Source organism: Triticum urartu, unplaced genomic scaffold (assembly GCF_003073215.2).
Source record: "Triticum urartu cultivar G1812 unplaced genomic scaffold, Tu2.1 TuUngrouped_contig_104, whole genome shotgun sequence".
In the NCBI taxonomy this organism is placed as follows: domain Eukaryota; kingdom Viridiplantae; phylum Streptophyta; class Magnoliopsida; order Poales; family Poaceae; genus Triticum; species Triticum urartu.
The window spans coordinates 1-18117 of record NW_024111262.1 but is presented as its reverse complement, the minus strand read 5'-3'; the positions used below and the strand labels follow the sequence as shown (position 1 = coordinate 18117).

At 42.3% G+C, this 18117-nt stretch overlaps 1 long non-coding RNA gene and 1 pseudogene across 1 annotated transcript; both read left to right on the top strand.

The window, feature by feature from the left end:
- Nucleotides 1-385: 385 nt before the first annotated feature.
- Nucleotides 386-3156, top strand: LOC125526529. Its single transcript, XR_007291746.1, has 3 exons — nucleotides 386-467; nucleotides 1416-2366; nucleotides 2903-3156. It is a non-coding gene; the product is annotated as an uncharacterized LOC125526529 (long non-coding RNA).
- A 7964-nt stretch (nucleotides 3157-11120) lies between these two features.
- Nucleotides 11121-11789, top strand: LOC125526530 (annotated as a pseudogene).
- The last annotated feature ends 6328 nt before the right edge of the window (nucleotides 11790-18117 follow it).

Below are 18117 nucleotides of genomic sequence, written 5' to 3'. Positions count from 1 at the left end.
ACTACTAGGTAACATCCTTACTCGAATCAGCCTTGACCTTGTATAATATACATAGTAATATGGTGCATGGTATTTTTTAGTGAATTTGATCAAAACTGTTATTTTAAGTACATTTGTACTTTAGTTGTTTATTCAAATAAATTTCCCAGTAAGTTGATTTTCTAGCATGGTCATAACATTGACATTATGAATTGATTTGTGAAGCACAAAAACATAATAACAGTCGGGAGGGTTGCTTTGTATCCCTAGACCCACACCCACACCCACACCCGACCACCATCTCCCATTTTCCTCAGTATCACGACCTGATGCGACGTTGGCAGCGCAATCAGTCGGAGGAGCCAGCGGTGGCGATGACGGCAATGCGATGGGGAAAGGTTGCTCATCGTCGCGGCACCAGCAATTCCACGATCGCATAATACCCGCATGTTGATGACCTCCAGGACTCTCCGGCCTCCTCCCTCCAGGTACCTCTCCGGCTCCTAACCGTTTCTCAGGTTCACAGTTTATTACTATACTACTATTGTTTAATTAGATGGTAACATAAAACTTGGAGTGTCTGATAGGAGTTCTTATTCACTGTTTGAGATGCTATCTGGGACGGAGTGAGTAAAAAAATGCCTAGAATAAAGAAATGATGAATTGTATTGTACACATTATTGTAGTTACAGATTATGTTTAAAATCGATCATTACTTGGGATGCTGCCAACAGGCAGGGTCGATGGGACATTAAATTGCCAAATTGCTTTTCCCTCTTCTTCATGTGTTAGGAATATATCTTTAACAATAGAATTGTAGTGTAGTCATTCTTGCAGTTAAAGATTATGTTTAAAATTGATCATCACTTGGGATGCTGCCAACTTGCAGGGTCGATGAGACATTAAATTGCCATATTGCTTTCCCCTCTTATTCACTGTTGTAAGCTCGGTTCTCGAGGAACTTCTCATTGTTGTACATGTAGGTTGTGGAAAATAGAAATAAAATCTATTTGTTCATTCTTCTATTGTACCTCCGATCCATCTCCCACGGTTCAGAAAATTTCAGTTATGTGCTTAAATATTAGGAAGCCATCATCTTCTAAAACATATCGTTACCTACTCAAACATATTGTCTTCCTTTGTGTTTCCGATAAATTATTTATAAAAACACACGTAAAACAGAAGTTGCGGAACCTGCATTGGACCATGCTCATTTGCTTTGTCCATTTTTTCGAAGAAATAACACTCTCCAGATTCCTAAGCATTCAGAATTATGACTTAGTGTGCTATTACATTTCCCAGTATCAGACGCTATATTTTTTGTGGGAATCATTGACACAGTTCCTTCAGAAAGTTGTATCTCTGAAATGTATAAAGTGCTCTTATGTAATTCTACCATCCATTCTGATGTTGAGGCAAATATACATGTTATGCAGGCGTACTATTGTTCAAGATAGTGTGTGTGACATATGTGGGAACGGGGAGGAAGATGAATATCATGTTGTTATATCATGCACAAAAAGTATGGCGTTGAGATTTGCCACGAGGAAAGAGTGGAGGCTTCCAGAAGAAAAGGAGTTCTGGTACACTGGAATAGACTGGCTACAAATCCTACCGGACAAGTATGATTCAGAGATAAGAAAGAAAAATCTGCTGTTGTTATGGAGAGCCTGGTTTCTACGAGATAACTGTATCCACAGTGATGGCAAAGAAACCATTTCGAGATCGGTGATGTTCCTTGTGCAGTATGAGGAGGAAATCAGGAATTTGTCGCTATCTGTTGTTGGACAGGGAAACAAGAGTTGCTGGTCCCTGTCTGCATCTATGCAGACACACCACACCTAGGAATCAGCCGAACGCCGAGCCAAATGCCCAGTGGAAAGAGCCGCCTGAAGGTGTTGTAAAACTGAACACTGACACTGCCTTTTTGTCAGGCACGGGCCAAGCCTAGGCTGGCGTGATCGCACAGGATCATACGGGGCATGTTGTCTTCTCGGCGAGTAAATCGATGAATAAATGCAGATCAGTTGAAGAGGCAGAGGGGCAAGCTATCCTGATGGGTCTGGTATCGCTGTCGAGACTGTACCAAGGCCCACTGATCATTGAGACTGACATCAAAATGATTGCAAATGAATTGGGACAAGCCAGATCAAGCCGATCGGATTGTTTTCTGGGTTGTCAGTGAGATAAAAAACACAAGCCGGATCTTCAGTTCAGTTCAGTTCAGGCCAAGGCCATCAAGAGGGAACAAAACTGTCTAGCACATGAGCTTGGCTGCCAGAGCTGGACGGCATGAGGACTCACTGAGAATTGCGGACGTGCCCGAGGAGCTTCGTTCGCTGATGCTATCTGAATGTACCAAGTGATGTGTTTGGTCCTTTTTTTAGGTAGTCATCCTCAAAAAAAATACATGTTATGAAATGCCTTCCAAGTCAACCACATAGCCATTTTTTAAGAACTGGTGGGAATTCGTTTGTCGATAAAATTATTCTTTTACAGGGGATGTTGCCTTATTTCTACATTAAAGCAAATAAACAGTTTGATGAACTTAACAACTCTCTATCCTTATTTGTTATTTCTCTTATTCATAGCGTGTTTTCGCCATTTATACATGTAACGATGATGAACTAAACAACTTATTCTTATTTCTTGAAACATGAAGTGTTTTTCACGTTTGTTACAATCCAATGTTTGTTAATTAATTATATTATTTATATTCATAAGTAGTATAAAGTTGGCTCAAAATAGTTGATATGATTTTGGATGATATATTATGATGTTGACTAGGAGGTTATTGGTGCTCATTAAAATAGCAGTATGAAATAAGCCTGCATATATTTGTTGGTTTTCAATTTAAGCCTTTCAACTCAACTGAAATTATTATTTTTACATTATTTACTAACATAAAACTCCTGTTTTGCAGGCTATCTTGAATGATTGCAAGTTTTAATCAAGAAGTCCTCAATAGGTGGACTGGCTCAAAATGGAGAAGCACGCTGGTAGCTTTTTGGTTGATTGTATTAAGCATTTAATTTCATAGCAATTCATACCATCAATATCTTTGGGGTGCCTTGTACTCCTTCCGTAAAATAATACAAGAGCGTAGTGATCTAAACACTCTTATATTATAGTTTACAGAGGGAGTAATATTTTAGAAAATTGTGCCTTTTTCGGCCTGTTGTGGCATGCTGTTCATAGACATCCTTACTCCATTTTCTCCTCACATATGGCCTGGGTTTTGGGATAGCAAGACATACGAAGACAATTTGGGGGTGCCAATTCTCTCTCTCCCTCTTACTAATAGAATTATGAACAACCGGCAAGACTAATCTTATAGACCTTCTCTCTTCAATCCTACCATGTATTCTTTGACTTTTGTGCTAACACAGGAAAAATGTGTTGTAAACTTGTGAGTTGTGCCTTACTCCCTCCGTTCTTAAATACAAGTCTTTTTAGATATTCCAATGCGGACTAACATACGGAGCAAAACGAGTGAATCTACATTTTCTAAAATATGTCTATATACATAAGTATGTAGTTCGTTTCTAAAATATGTCTATATACATAAGTATGTAGTTTGTATTAGAATCTCTAAAAAGACTTAAATTTAGGAATATATGGAGTATATTTTCTGGGCAAGTTTTAGCCCTCTTATTTGCAATTGATGTTGCATGTCATTCACCCTTATATTTGATGTTAATGTCTGAGTTTATGTCGAATTAGGGTTGGTTGCTCACTTCCCTTTTATGTAATAGCTCGTATTACAACACACACACACACACACACACACACACACACACACATTTCCTTGGGTTTTATGTGAAAATTCTTTTGAGCCGATACACCAAATATGAAGTTACATGACTCAAACAAAACTAGAAAATTATGATAAAAATAAAGATAAAAGCCAATAAAATTCTAAACAATAAATGTTATTATCTACCTATCACAAGAGAGGTAGGAGTAGCATGTTCTAGAAGATGTGTTTTTTTGTAATAGTTTCTAAATGGTAAATTGTATGGTTTCAAGCACCTAAGAAAAACGTCTACACTGATTCGATCTGTTCGCTCGCTCGCCTCCCTCCTCGCAGGCGACATGCGAATCCCCGACCCCCCCTCTCCTCCATCCCCTCCCCGTCTTTTCCCTTGCCGCTGCCGGCATGGTCCGCCGGGCCATTCCCATGCGGTGCTAGCGGAGGCGGGCCGTTCTTTCCCCGCTCGTGTGTTGGGGGCGTGGGGGCCTCCTGATGGCGGTGGTGCTCCTCGGGCGGAGGCGGTCCATTCTTTCCCCGCTCGCGTTTTGCGGTCGTGGGTGCCCCTGATGCGGCGGCGCGACTGTTGGCTGCGGGGCGCGTGGTGGTGCTGCTGGCTAGCGGCCTCCACTCCGCCCAGATCTGGGCCCTTTTGGGCCCTATCTGGGTTGGGGCGGGCCGACGGTCCGATGCGCGGCGGTGTGGTTCCCTGGTAGTCATGGCGAGGCATCGAGGGGTGTGGGTGGTGGCGGCTTTTGTCGGCCGATGTGCTGCAGTGTGGCAGTAGGAGTTGCCCAGACCCATTTGGGCCTGGTCGGGCCAGTAGGGGCCTGCTAGGCCCCTGCCGTCACGTTCGGTTGGCTTCGTGGCAGCGACGAAGGTTGTCCTCTCTCGTAGGCTGAGTTGCGGATGCCCCTGAGCCCCTGGGATCCTCTTCCCTCCTCCAGGTCTCGTGTCGGTGGCCTCAGGAGACGACGAAGTTGGTTCAGTGACCGTGGTGGCAAAGGCTGGTGGGTGGCAGGTTGGTTGGTGCACTTCAGATCGTCCGAGGTGGTGGTGGTTGTTTGGGTCGGTGAAATCCCTAGGGCTCGTCCGACATCAATGTGGTGACGCCTGCAGGCGCCGCCAGACCTTCCTAAAGGGCGTCGGGTATACACCTTCCCCACTGTCCTCTGCGTACTGAGGGAAACCCTAGGACTTTTCCGGGCAGCAGTGTTGTGGTCGTCGCATTCCTTCTTGAAGGTGTTACTCGGTACGCAACGCTTCGGGTGCTAGGAGTGCGGTGGTACTTCGCCGGAGGGTGCACCGGTTACCGATCATCTTTGTTTCGTTGATCTACCGATGTCGGGATTTGTTTCTCTTTTTTTTCTCTCATTTTTATTTTGGGCTTGTTTGTGCTGCAGGCCCCAGTGTGCAGTGAGCTGGTTGTATCGGATGGCTGCTTTATAATATAAAGCGGGGAAAACTCTTTATCGTAAAGCACCTAAATCCATATTATGTAATAGTTTGCCAGCCAATCGCATATTGTGATGAAGTTTCTAGTTGTAACATCTTGGAACATTTGTATAAAAGGAAAAAAACCCTTCATGTTTTGTTTTTAATTAATGGATAATAACAATGCACATGCTTTCATGAGAAAAATGATTTTAAGAATTAAAAAAGGCATTCAAGTGTTATTATCATTTGTAATGCAGTGCAGAATAAAGAGTTTATTGTTTGTGTACCACCTTTATTTTGTGCATCAGGTGTATAGGGTCGAATTACATTTTTTTTATCAAAGTACATTGCAAGCGTATTATTTCAAAAAAAAATGTTCTTGCCTATCTTTCTATCTATGTAAAATTTGATATGCAACCAATACAAATTTTCAAAAGCCCGTGGCAACGCACAGGCAGTCTACTAGTCTGCATACTTTCTCTGTGTCTCGCGTACTCTGTTCGGTTTTGTTTCGGCTAACCGAATTACAAACCGAACGAACCGAACCTAGTTCGGTTAGTACAAGCAGAAACCGAATTTTTCTATATTATTGATAAAAAAAATGAAAATTTGGTTTCGGCTTCGGTCCGGTGTTCGGTTTGTCGGTTTTTATGCCCACCCCTAGGAGCAACGAGGCTCGGCTTGGATACAACCTTCTTTCCTATCCTTGCCAGCGCGTCGTGCCTTGCCGTGCCGTGTGGGTCGAGGTTGCCGGCCCGAGCGCAGCGCCGTGTGGTTTGGCGCAGCGCGGTGTCATGTGAAACCAACCGTTCACGCATCAACCAATCCATCACACCGCGAGATAGGCACTGCACAAAATATATTAGCAATGGAGAAGGTAAGAGCATCTCTAATGCTGACCTCGTGTCCACGGTGGTGATACGGAAGCCGACCATTCAATCGTGTCTGCATACATTTCAAAGCGTAATTTAACAAACCAGACGGATTTCATGTAAATCGGATGATTTTCATTTAAACTGAACCAAATTATTTTTATTTTTGACACATTTCGACTAAACAAAAAATGGACAACACTTTTTTTAACCTAGTTTAAAAAGTTTGCCGGCTGTGGAGGCGTCCGTGTTCCACGTCATGTCTTCCTCATGCCTGGCAAGATCAACGGCTATAAGCCTTGGAAAGTGAAGCTGCAGGAGGGGGGAAATATGACATGGGACACGAGACGGATGCCTATGTGTCCCACCTCATGCGCTTCGTCTCCTCAGCCCTAAAGGCACTAGTAGTCGGACCAGCAAAAAAATTGAGCCATTGTGTAGAGGCGTTCAGCTCAAGGGTCCTTTTGTAGCTTACCTACCAATTAGAAATCCATCACACAAGAGTTTTGCACTTATTGGTCCCGACCTCGATTTTACAGAGTTCCTCATGCCTCCTACTCCTATGTACTGACAACGAGAAGAAAAGTGTGCTGGTATTTAGTTTTATGATCTCATACAAGAATTTTGAAGATTATAACCAATCTAGATGATTATAACTCCATGTTACACACTAACTGGTACGTATATATTTCGGCCCTATCTTTGTGAAGACATCTGTGAAAAGACATCGGAGAAGGAGGAGGCGTCTTTTAAAGACCAAGACGGTACCAGTTTGCACATAGATCATAAATACCGGCAGATCTTTACATTGCAATTGCCGTGTTTGTACTGCAAGGGCTATAAATCATGGCTCATTGGTACACCCACATGTTGGCTCCACATGTTGACCAAAACAATATTCCACATTTATAAGCTAAAGAGTTAGCAGATGACATCGTTTGCAAATAAAATTGTGTTTGATAATACGGTAAAATACTAGAATAAAGAGAGCGGTTAGAACCAGGAATCTGGTGATTGGAATTCCCTGTTGCTAGCTACTTGTGTTGCAAAAATTCTAGACACGGTTTTTGGCGGTGACCGTGCAATGGTGGAACAGCCCAACTGCTTACAAATTGCTAGTAGTTACACATGATCGACAACATAAATCTTTTTCAACACACTTGGTGCCCAATAATACTCTAACTTAAACATGTTTAACTAAGAGTTTCACGCGAGTACTTCCAGAAAAGAAGATGCATCCTATCCTATTAGTACAAGCTAAATTTGTCCCGTTTTTTAATTGGTCCTTCACAACGGCTACGATTCTTGGTTCTCGGTACCCATGGCTGATGAAAAATCCTCTGGTAATGTTTGTTCCTTAATTTGGTTAAAAACGGAAACTGATATTATTTTCAATTTGGATTTAGAAATTCATCGTGCAATCAAGTTGAACCAATTTTGACAGAGAATGCTTATGGAAGGGGACATAGCGCGTGGGAGGAGATGCGCATGGTTGCTCGAGTGCACTCTAAGGTGAGATGGCGTCGTGATGAAACCATCGAGGAAGTAGCAACACCTGGGGTTGATCGGCGTCGTCGTCTCGATCGTCGCCACATTGGGCTAGCTACAAGAGGGTTGAGGAGCCGCAGTGGCGATTTGACAACACACAGGAAGAATTAATGAGGGTGTCTTAACACAAAGGAGGATCAGTGTTGTCGTCTCGCCGCTCGCTGGTTGCTGGCTAGTGTTGGGATTTTATTTCCTCGAGAGATTGGATCTACCCAGTCTGTAATCCAAGCTGGGGGTAGGAGACGTAGTTATTCTCTGTAGTATGGGGAGAAGATAGGGGGCTTTCTGCAAAAGAATGTTCAATGGCTGGAGGGCTTCCCGCCTCGCATCCATACTGTCGATCTGGTTCTTAGAGCTCGAAGTTTTCAGATTTTCATTGAATTTGAGTTTTTACCTGATACATCGGCCAACTTATGGCTGAAAAGATAAAGCTAAAAATCGGGAGAGAGAAAACAAGTGTCATGAAAAACATTGACCGTAGTATCCAAGATCACGTTCACCCAACACACCCTAACTTCATGCCAAAATCTACACATTTCAAGCCCTGTTTAGAAGCAAGGGAACTACGTTTTTTTATTGTGGATAATTTTATTGATCCATACATACATGCGCGGATGAATACGTAGGCACCACACACAATATATTAGCAATGGACGAGGAAAATTGTTGAGCCATTGAGCAGGGACGTTGAGCTCAAGGTTCTTTTGGTAGCTTTCGTACCAATTGAAAATAATCATTGTAGAATTTTGCATTTTTGAGCTTTGACTTTGATTTTTTTTTGAAAGATCCAGGGTCACCGGCTTCATTGATTTAGAAGAAAGCAACAGAAAATACAAGGATGATCAAGTGATCGTGGTTTACCAGAAATTAGGAGATCTAGCTTCCCAAACTAAAAGAAGCGAAGGGTTTTATCTCGCTGCATTTTAAGATCAGGTCTCCCTCATGCCTCCTACTCCTATCTACAGAGAACGAGAGGAAATCAGGTCATGGTATTTGATTTTAAGATCTCATACAAGAATTTGAAGATTATATAACCAAATTAGATGATGACCAGCTCCATGTTACACACAAAGTGGTATGTTTGGGCCCTATCTTTGTGAAGACATATGTGAAGAGACATAAGAAGGAGGGGGCACCTTTTAATGACCAAGACGGTGCCAGTTTTCACATAGATCATAAATACAGGCGAATCTTTACATTGCAACCGCCGTGTTTGTGCTGCAAGGGCTATAAATCATGGCTCATTGGTGCACCCACATGTTACCTCTATATATCGACCAAAACAATATTCGACTTTTATAAACTTAAAAAAAATTAGCTGATGAAGTCATTGGCAAACGAAATTATGCCTGGTCATATGGTAAAATACTGGAATAAGAGAGTGATTAAAAGCAGGATTCCGATGATTGAAATTCGTTGTTGCATGCTAGACTTATGTTGGAAAATTCGTAGACACATTTTTGGTGGTTACCATGCAATGGTGTAGCACCCCAGACTACTTACAAATTGGCAGTAGTTACGCATGACAACACAAATATTTTTCAGCACACTTGGTGCCCAATAATACTCTAAGTCAAACATGCTTGACTAAGAGGTTCTCATGTGATTGAAGGTGCGTAGCTGAATTTCTCCCTTTCTTAATTGATCCTTCACAACGGCTACAATTCTTCGTTCTCGGTACCAATGGATGATACCAAATCCTCTCACAACGTTGGTTCCTTAATTTGGTTACAGATGGAATCTGATGTTATTTTCAATTTGGATTCAGGAATTCATCATTCAATCAAGTTGAACCAATTTTGACAGAATACGGTACATCAAGTCTATTGGGGCCGTCCATTTATGTAGTTGAAGGGCCCAGATGAGCCAATACTACAACAGATTTTCGGTAGTATATTCATTAATTAGGGGCATTCAAGGCCACACACTAGCTTGGCATCAATCTCCAGCTGGACTCACCCTGTCATGTACTCATCTGTCAGCTCAATGAGGCCCAACGCCTTCATACAAAACAGTTCCTCCTCGTTATTGTCGTCCATCTCCGGCCGGTGAAGAAGCTGGATGGATTCTTCCGAAGGGCAAGCACGTACACACTACACGTAAGAATCGATTCCGCCGGCCGGAGATGCAAGAGAGCCGTACGCGAACCCGCTGATCTGATGTGAACACACGCACACGACGTCGAGTGGGATGGGATTAATTTAGTTAATTAGATTATCATCATTAAAGATCAAATCTACCTCTAATAGGGAATAACCAATATATCCTAAAGAAAAAATAATCGATCCATACTGACCGTTGGATCAACTAAATACTATTCATTATTTTAGATAGTATGATGTACCTAAAAAATCTCTTATGGAAGGGGACAGAGCGTGTTGCAGGAGATGTGCGGGGCCGCTTGAGTGCGGTCTAAGGCAGGATGGCGCCGTGATGAAATCGTCGAGGAAGTAGTGACGTGTGGGGTTGAGCGGTGCCATCGTATCGCTGGTCGCCACGTTGGGCCAGCTACCAGAGGGTTGAGGAGCCACAATCATAATCTGCCAACGCACGCACAAGAAGAATTAGTGAGGGTATCATGTAGGGCACTAGATTAACACGGAGAGGGTCAGCGTCTTCGTGTCGCATGTCGCCGGCCAGCGTTGCGATTTTTATTTTCCTCGGGATATCGTATTTACCCAGCCAGCAAGGCTGCAATCCAAGCTCAAGGTAGCGGGCTTTCAGTGGCTGAACGACATCTCACCTCATCCTTGCGACCATAGTGTCATCTTATATCTCTACAGCACCTTGACCTTTCGACAAAGAACGCTCCATTTAGCAAGATAATTTTTTCCTGGTCGCATCACCAAAATTTCAGACACGGCATGAGCGAATATCAAACAGCCGAGCCGGAAACATCAGTCAGAAAGTGGCGCCGGAGCATGGTTGCTTTGCATCTGATCTCTAGCTAGCTTTCTCCGGACAGCCAGCCGGCGACGGCGCGACCCGAACCGTCCATCCCTTGCACTAACCCGTGCATGGCCGGCTAGCTTCTCGATCATTGTATTTGTACCTGCCTACCATGTCGATCAGTAGCTAGCCTGCTAGTGTGTCTCACTATTTTCCAAACAAACCTCGGCCATTGATTCGAGCAGCACACTTTTGGATTTGTCAAGCTCGTAAAGACACGTGCTGTTGAGTCACTCCGAATCGAATCCGGCTAATGGTCAATCTGCCACCTCGTGGCGTGGTGTGAAAAGTGGGAGAGAGCCTTGTGTACTATGCTCTATCTATGTGATCTCCGCGTCCCTGTTGTCTATGAGCATCTCTTTGGCGGTGGGGGTGGTGTGTATATATAGATAGGACCTTGGGGCGCAGACGATCCCGTGGATAGAGCGATCGATCGATCGCCGGCCACAGCATCAGTTCTCCAAACGACGGCGAGCACGTCCGAGGCTGATCGGTAGATATATAGGTGATGGAGAACGAGAGGAACAACCAGGCTCCGCCACCGCCCCCAGGTTAATCAATCTCGATCCTCATTTTCGACCTCCATGCTTATGACTGAAACTGTCGCTGGGTTCGCTGCATCGATTCAGTTAGCTGAAGTGTCGTCTTCAGTTCAGAACTTCAGATCAGATAGGCTGCATAGCACGTACCCCAACTCGTTGGATTGTTTGCTCATGCTTGTGCCGTGTTCGTGTGCGTGTGCAGGCTACTACCCGTCGGCGGCTGCGGAGCAACGTCAAGCCGGTGGTGGCGGGGAGACGTCGCGCCGGGGGAGCACCAAATCCAGGGGCGAGAAGGGCACCATCCATCGATACAACGTCTTTTTCTTACTTGCTTAATGTCGCTGTTGATTTCGGGCCTGATAATGGTCTGAATTTGGCGCGTTTTTCAGCATGGCGGCGCTCTGCTGCTGCTGGATCTGCGAGATGTGCTGCGACTAACCGGCCGGCGATATCGCTGCTGATGGCATCAAGATGTCGGTGCTAGTACCTGCTATGAAGAACGTACACATACAGAGAGTCGTTGCTTGATTACAGTATTTCTTTGTTGTTTTAGGTTCTGCAGAAATAACCGAGCATGTACCGTGCGTCTTGGTGTGGCGTCCGCGTCGATCGTCGTGTGTAATCGGTGTGTCCAAAATATACTCACGTGATTACGCACCATACTGAACTGAATGGATTTAGTTAAGGTGCCTTTGAGTACGCATCATTGACTCCTCACCTGCAAGTGTACTGTCTAAAGTCAAACTTTCTTCTGAATTTAGTTTTTTTAAATAGTTGTTCTAGAGTACTTGTACTATCTCATTTTTTTTTGAAAAAAAACCCATACATTAATTAATTAATAATGTTATTACAATCGTTCATTACAAAATTCGCCACACAGGGCGGGACGCTATTAAGAAGAATCCCATCAGATTTACTTATAAAGCTAAACTTCGCAATCTCATGAGCCACCTTGTTGGCGTTCCGATTAATCTTCATAATTTTAAAATTCTTAAGCATCTTCGAAATACTCAAGGCTTCTTTCTTCAGATCAACGAGCGAGGACCTGTCAAGATCCTCATTTGCAAGGAAAGAACGCACAAAAGCACAATCAGTCTTCAAAATAATGGACTGGTGAAGAGTAATACCTATATAAAAGCCTGCCAGGCAAGCACGCAGCTCGGCTTCATTCACGCTGTAGCACTGACCCAGAAAGTCCCACGAAGATATAATAACTTCGCCAGATGAGTTCCTCACAACCACCCCCACACTGGCCGCATTAATACTCTCCACATAACTGGCATCGACATTGATCTTGATATAATCTTCTGGTGGAGGTTTCCATCCCACCTGTTGTTGTGATGTTGCGAAAACTGGTGTAGCACCTCCCATTTTTTCTTTACCTTTGTTACTAGGAATAACCTCGACAGTGTGATGACAGGACGTAAAAGAAGACCAATAGTTTACCACAAAAATTGCAGAAGCAGCAATGGATTCCTGCCCTTTTCCAAAAATTAAATCATTTCTCAGATGCCATGCTCGCCATAAAAGAAATAAAACTTGCTCTCGCTGTTGCAGGCTCAAAAGATCCAACAGAATCAATAGCCAAACTGGCCTCGAAAATTTGAACCACTCTTCATCAGGCATATTCCACGATTCTCTCAAGGCGAGTCGCAGAGCACGAGCCTTAGAACAACTAACGAGGGCATGAAAAGTGCATTCATCTTCTACTCCACAAATAGAGCACATACCTGAAGTAATCTGATGGTGCTTAACTCTATTGGTCTGGACTACCAATCTATTGGTTGCTGCTCTCCAGGCAAAAATCCTTATCTTCTGAGGGATATTAGCCTTCCAAATTAAATCCCAGAGCCTTCTTTCTCCACATGGATCTCCACTAGATTGACCCAATTTATCTTGACTATCCTTTAACTTAATCGCTAAATTGTACGCACTTTTAACAGAAAATATACCGTTTTTCTCGTAGTGCCACGCAATAAAATCCCCATCCCCATAAGCATGAATATGAATCTTAAGAATCTCCTCTGCGTCATGGGGATAGAAAAGGTACTTAATCAAATTTTCATCCCATACCTTTCTCCCGCTCAAGAACAAATCAGAGACCCATCTCAATCTAGTATTATGCCTTTTAGCTGAGATTTTAAGTCCAGTGCTCCTGGATAACCAATTATCCCTCCAAATATTAATACTAGATCCATCACCCACCCACCAGATGACGCCATTTTTAAGTAATTCCAGACCATGTATAATACCTTGCCAAGTGAGTGATGCAGACTGAGGAAACACTGTATCAAGAATATGTCCCTGAGGATAATACTTTGCCTTCATCAGCTTAGCACACAACGAATCCGGATAAACCAATAACCTCCATGCTTGTTTGGCTAAGAGGGCTTGGTTAAATAATCTGAGATCCCGGAATCCCATACCACCCTTACCTTTAGACCTTGTTAATTTGTCCCATGCTAACCAATGTGTTTTTCTTCGATCTTCCTCATCTCCCCATCAAAAATTCCGGATAATCTGGGTTAACTCCTCACAAAGGGAGGCAGGGAACCGCTACTGAAGAGAAAGGCGTAGAGAGCGACGACAAGGTTTCCCTCCCGTTTCCCCGGCGTCGCCGTGGGTTCCCTTTCCCTTCTCCGGCCGCTTTGGTGGCGGAAGGGCAGGGGAACCCCAGATCTAGGTGCCCGGTGTGTAAATAGGGCATTGGTTTGTGTTCCTGGCGGCGGCATCTTCATGGGAGCGGCAACGTTGTGCAAGGCAATAAAGTATCCCCGATCCTTACTCCCTCTCGCCGGTGATCTTGGCATCGACATTGATGGATCAGTGGGAGTTCGGTCTGGTGTTGTAGTGGCGGCGGCGGCTGTAGCACCCCTGGCCGGCCGTTTGGGCTCTCAGTTCTTTGGCTTCGGATCTAGCGACCATGACTTCGTCTTCTAGATGTTTGGCAGTGATGACTTCCCGGCCGCATGATTCTTCAAGGTTCGCTGCAATCTGGCAGCGGGGCTGCCGGAGCGGTTGCGGTGGCGCGCCATCGGCCTATCTTGGAGGTTGGAGAAGTGTGACATCTTAGGGACCTGGTTGTAATTTCTTTTTTAGGGGTGTCTTGTACTACTAGTCTATGGTTAATAGATCTGGGGGTCTTTTCACAAAAAAAAACTTTATCAAACTTTAACTAAGTTTATTTATATTAAAAAAATAGTAACATATACAATACCTTTTTCTCCTGATAAGTAATATATACAATACCTAATCAATACAATCAGATTCATCATGAATATTATTCCATATCATATATTTGCTATTCTAAATTATTATATTATTTCTATAAACTTTGTCAAACTTTATAAAGTTTGACTTCAATCAAAGCTAATATGCGGACTAAATAAAAACAAAGGGAGTGCTTATTAGGAGGAAGAGCATCTTCAGCATCATTCCTAAAATCATGGCCGTTCCAAATGCCCAAAAAAACTGTCTTTTCGGTCTTTTGGTGCAATTAAACAAACGCCTCCAACAGTAGCACTATAGCTATATGGTTCCCAAAAGAAATTAGGTCCTGCCAAAAAATATTGCTACAAGTGATAGATATTTGCATCACCATTAGCAGCTGCCCAAAAACTAAAAACGCCGTGCTGGGAGCCCCAACAGCCGATTCTTTCCTGTTTTTCTTATGATTTCACTTTGTTCCACTGTTTTCTTTGGTTTACTTCGAGTTTTTTCTTTTTTATTTTATTATTTTCTAACACATGTCTACTTTTTTTCACACGCAATGTACATTTTTTGTAAACATCAAGAATATACATCTTTAACATTTTTCAAATACATTATCAACGTTTTTAAAATTTTATGTTTTTATGTCTACATCTTTTGTATACATGATTAACATTTTTCAAAAATATATGTTTATGATGTCTAATTTTTTACATACATGTTGTGCATTTTCCGTATACATATGAAACATAATATTTATACACATTTAACATTTTTCAAATACATGGTTATTTTTTTAAAATGAAGTCTGACCTTTTCATATGTGTTGTAAACTTGTTCTTTATACATATTTAAAATTTTCAAATGTAATGATTAACATTATTTTCAAATACATGTTTTCATATCTAGTAGTTTTTTCATACACATTGTATATTTTTCGTATACATCTGAAACATTTATTTTATATACATGTCATATTTTTCAAATACATGTTAAATATTTTTTTCAAGCACATGTTTTGAAGTTTTTTCCTGAAGACATGGTAAACATTTTTCAAATACCCGTTGAAACATTTTTTCAAAACATTCTTAAAGTTGCATAAACTTTTTTTTCAACACTGCACAAGCATTTGTTTTCAAAATTTAAGTAATTCTTTAGGAAATATATGTATTCTAGACTTTTTAAAATAAAAAAAATAAAAAAGGAGAAAGTAAATTAACATTAAAAACAGAGTGAAGAGTGCTACTGGGCCATCCTACTGGGGTATTCCTGGAGGCGACGCTGGCTTCTATCTCGCGTGCGACACATAGCATCGTAATTTGTTTTCCGAAGAAAAAACATATGGACGTGGCTAGGGAGCGCCGATGCGCTCGTTTGCTGTCTGGAGCGCATCGCCATATATAGTAAGTGCATGTCCTTGTGTCCAGCTGTCCACGCTAGAAAAGGAAATTGTTTGGTCACATCCCGTAGCGCATATGGGTGCCGATTGAATCAGCCTAAATCCTGTCCCCAAGTGCATTTATCTGAGGTTTAGAAAGTTGTAAAAGCTATAACTTTTGATTCAATCATCAAAATCTAGTTCCGCTTTCACCGTCAGGTTTTTTACGACGAGTTCTTCAAAACTAGATCTCATATGAGTAGGTTTCGTCAAACTTTTTTTAGGGCAACTTTGGATGCAATTGAGGCAACTATAGTGCTATAGGGAAGCAACTTCTTCTTTTTCGCCTAGTTGGACTGACTATTAGGTTGGTTTGCATAAAAACGAGAAAAAACACAGAAAATATAAGGTATCTTTAGTGCTACATACAAATCAATTTCACTACACTATGTGTATCTGTGAGTTTGATAACATTATCCCAACTTGTCTATCATGGTAGCTTAAATTGCCTATTGTTGATACTTAGTTGCCTACGTACGGTTGATGTTCAATTGCATATAAATCATATAAATTGCCTATATTGATGCCTAGTCGCATACTATTGGTAATTAGTTGCCTACAATTGCTTCTCAGTTGCCTAACTCTGCAAAAACAGTTGCCTACAATATTATGAAGTTCTTTATCATTGTTTTTCTAAGTTGCCTACAAACACTCTGAAGTGGCCAAGATTCACCATCATGTTGTCTACCATAACTAGCAATAGCAGACACCAAAGCATCATCGGTAGACGACATCATAGTATTATAGGCCATATAGAAACAATGACGACATACAAGGATGAACAATAGGCAACTTAGAAGTACCGCCGAGGAAGTTAGGAGAATATTACATAAAATTCACTAGGACACAAAATGTAGTAAAGTTGCCTGCTTTTAGCACTAAGGTTGCCTCTTATCAATGGAAAGTTGCTTACGAAGGTGATGTGATATTATCCACCTCTGATTCAAAGTTGTTTTGTATTATTAGTTAGTTGCTTACTGTTGCTAATTAGTTATTTTTAGGAGTGAAGTTGCTTCTGTTTAGTACTAAAGTTGCCTCCTCCAGCATTACAGTTGCTTTTAAAAGAAAAAAAATCAAAGAAACATATCCATATAGGGTTTAGTTTTGACCTGACTAGCCAACTCATGTGTGTTTTGCATCATTATATCTGAAGATTTTAATGATTTTCACAGATTACTTGACCGAAAATTAAGAACTTGCATAGGTTTGTGGGCAATTGTCTAATCCGTCCCCTTGTCATTACCCCTATGCAACTTCTCATCTAACACTCGCGACCTGGCTAGCCCACAAGTGCACGCTCAGTAGCATTAGCAACTTAGGTCCAAAGTCGCCTATATATGAAACTAAGTTGTATACAACTAAGGATGATGTTAAGCTACTAGCTAGTCATAGTAGCCACCTTAGGGTACTATTAGCCTACCTTGAAAACTAACTTGCCTAGAATACTATGAACTTAGCAGCGAAGCTAGTTATGATAGACTACTTGCTAGTTATGGTAGGAAACTTAAAGGGTGAAGGTACTTAACTTGGTAGTCATGGTAGTCAACTTCAAAGGGATTTTCATTGATATGCGATCATACTAAGCATACTAATAAGAAGTTGCTTTTTATAGCACTAAAGTTGCCTGAGCAGCATCCAAAGTTGCTTTCAAAAAAAATTTATCGAAACATACCAATATGGGATCTAATTTTGAAGAACTCATCGAGACAAACACAATGGTGAAAACAGAATTGAAATTCAACGCTCGAGTCAAAAGTTACAGATTTTAGAAAATTTTAGAGCTCCAAATCAATGCATGCACGTGGGATCTTATTGAATAGCGGACAGAGGGGAACGTGAAGACATGAGGGGACCAACCGACCAGGTACTTTTTCTATTTTGTCAGGTATCATCTTTTGAAACGCAGGGGACTAGTAGCAATGGAATCGCATTAAGAAAAATGGGATTGGACGACTTAGACACGTGCACTCGCTGCAACCAAATAGTGCAGCTGCACTTACAAGTATTTAGGAAAACATATTAGCTTCTTAATGTTGTCACTGATTCTATAATTGCATGCCGCCGTTGCTCCCGCGCGGCTCGACGGATTCCAATATCTCTCCAGTCCAAATTAAAAGTGCCACTGAGCACGTCAGGCGACGGAAAAACGAGCAAAGAGGCTCGGCTTGGATGCAAACTTTCTTTCCTTTGCCTTCCTTGCCAGCACGTCGTGTCGTCAGTGCCGTGTGGGTCGAGGCTGCCGGCCCCCTAGTGCAGCGCGGCGCACCAAAGCCGTGGCATGAGCGTCACCGGCTTCACGCCCGGGTCAACAAGAGATTTAATATGACCCGGTCACTTTGTTGGTGTGGATCGCGATCTGCCCGTCTTCAGCGCTGTGACAAAAGGAAGTTG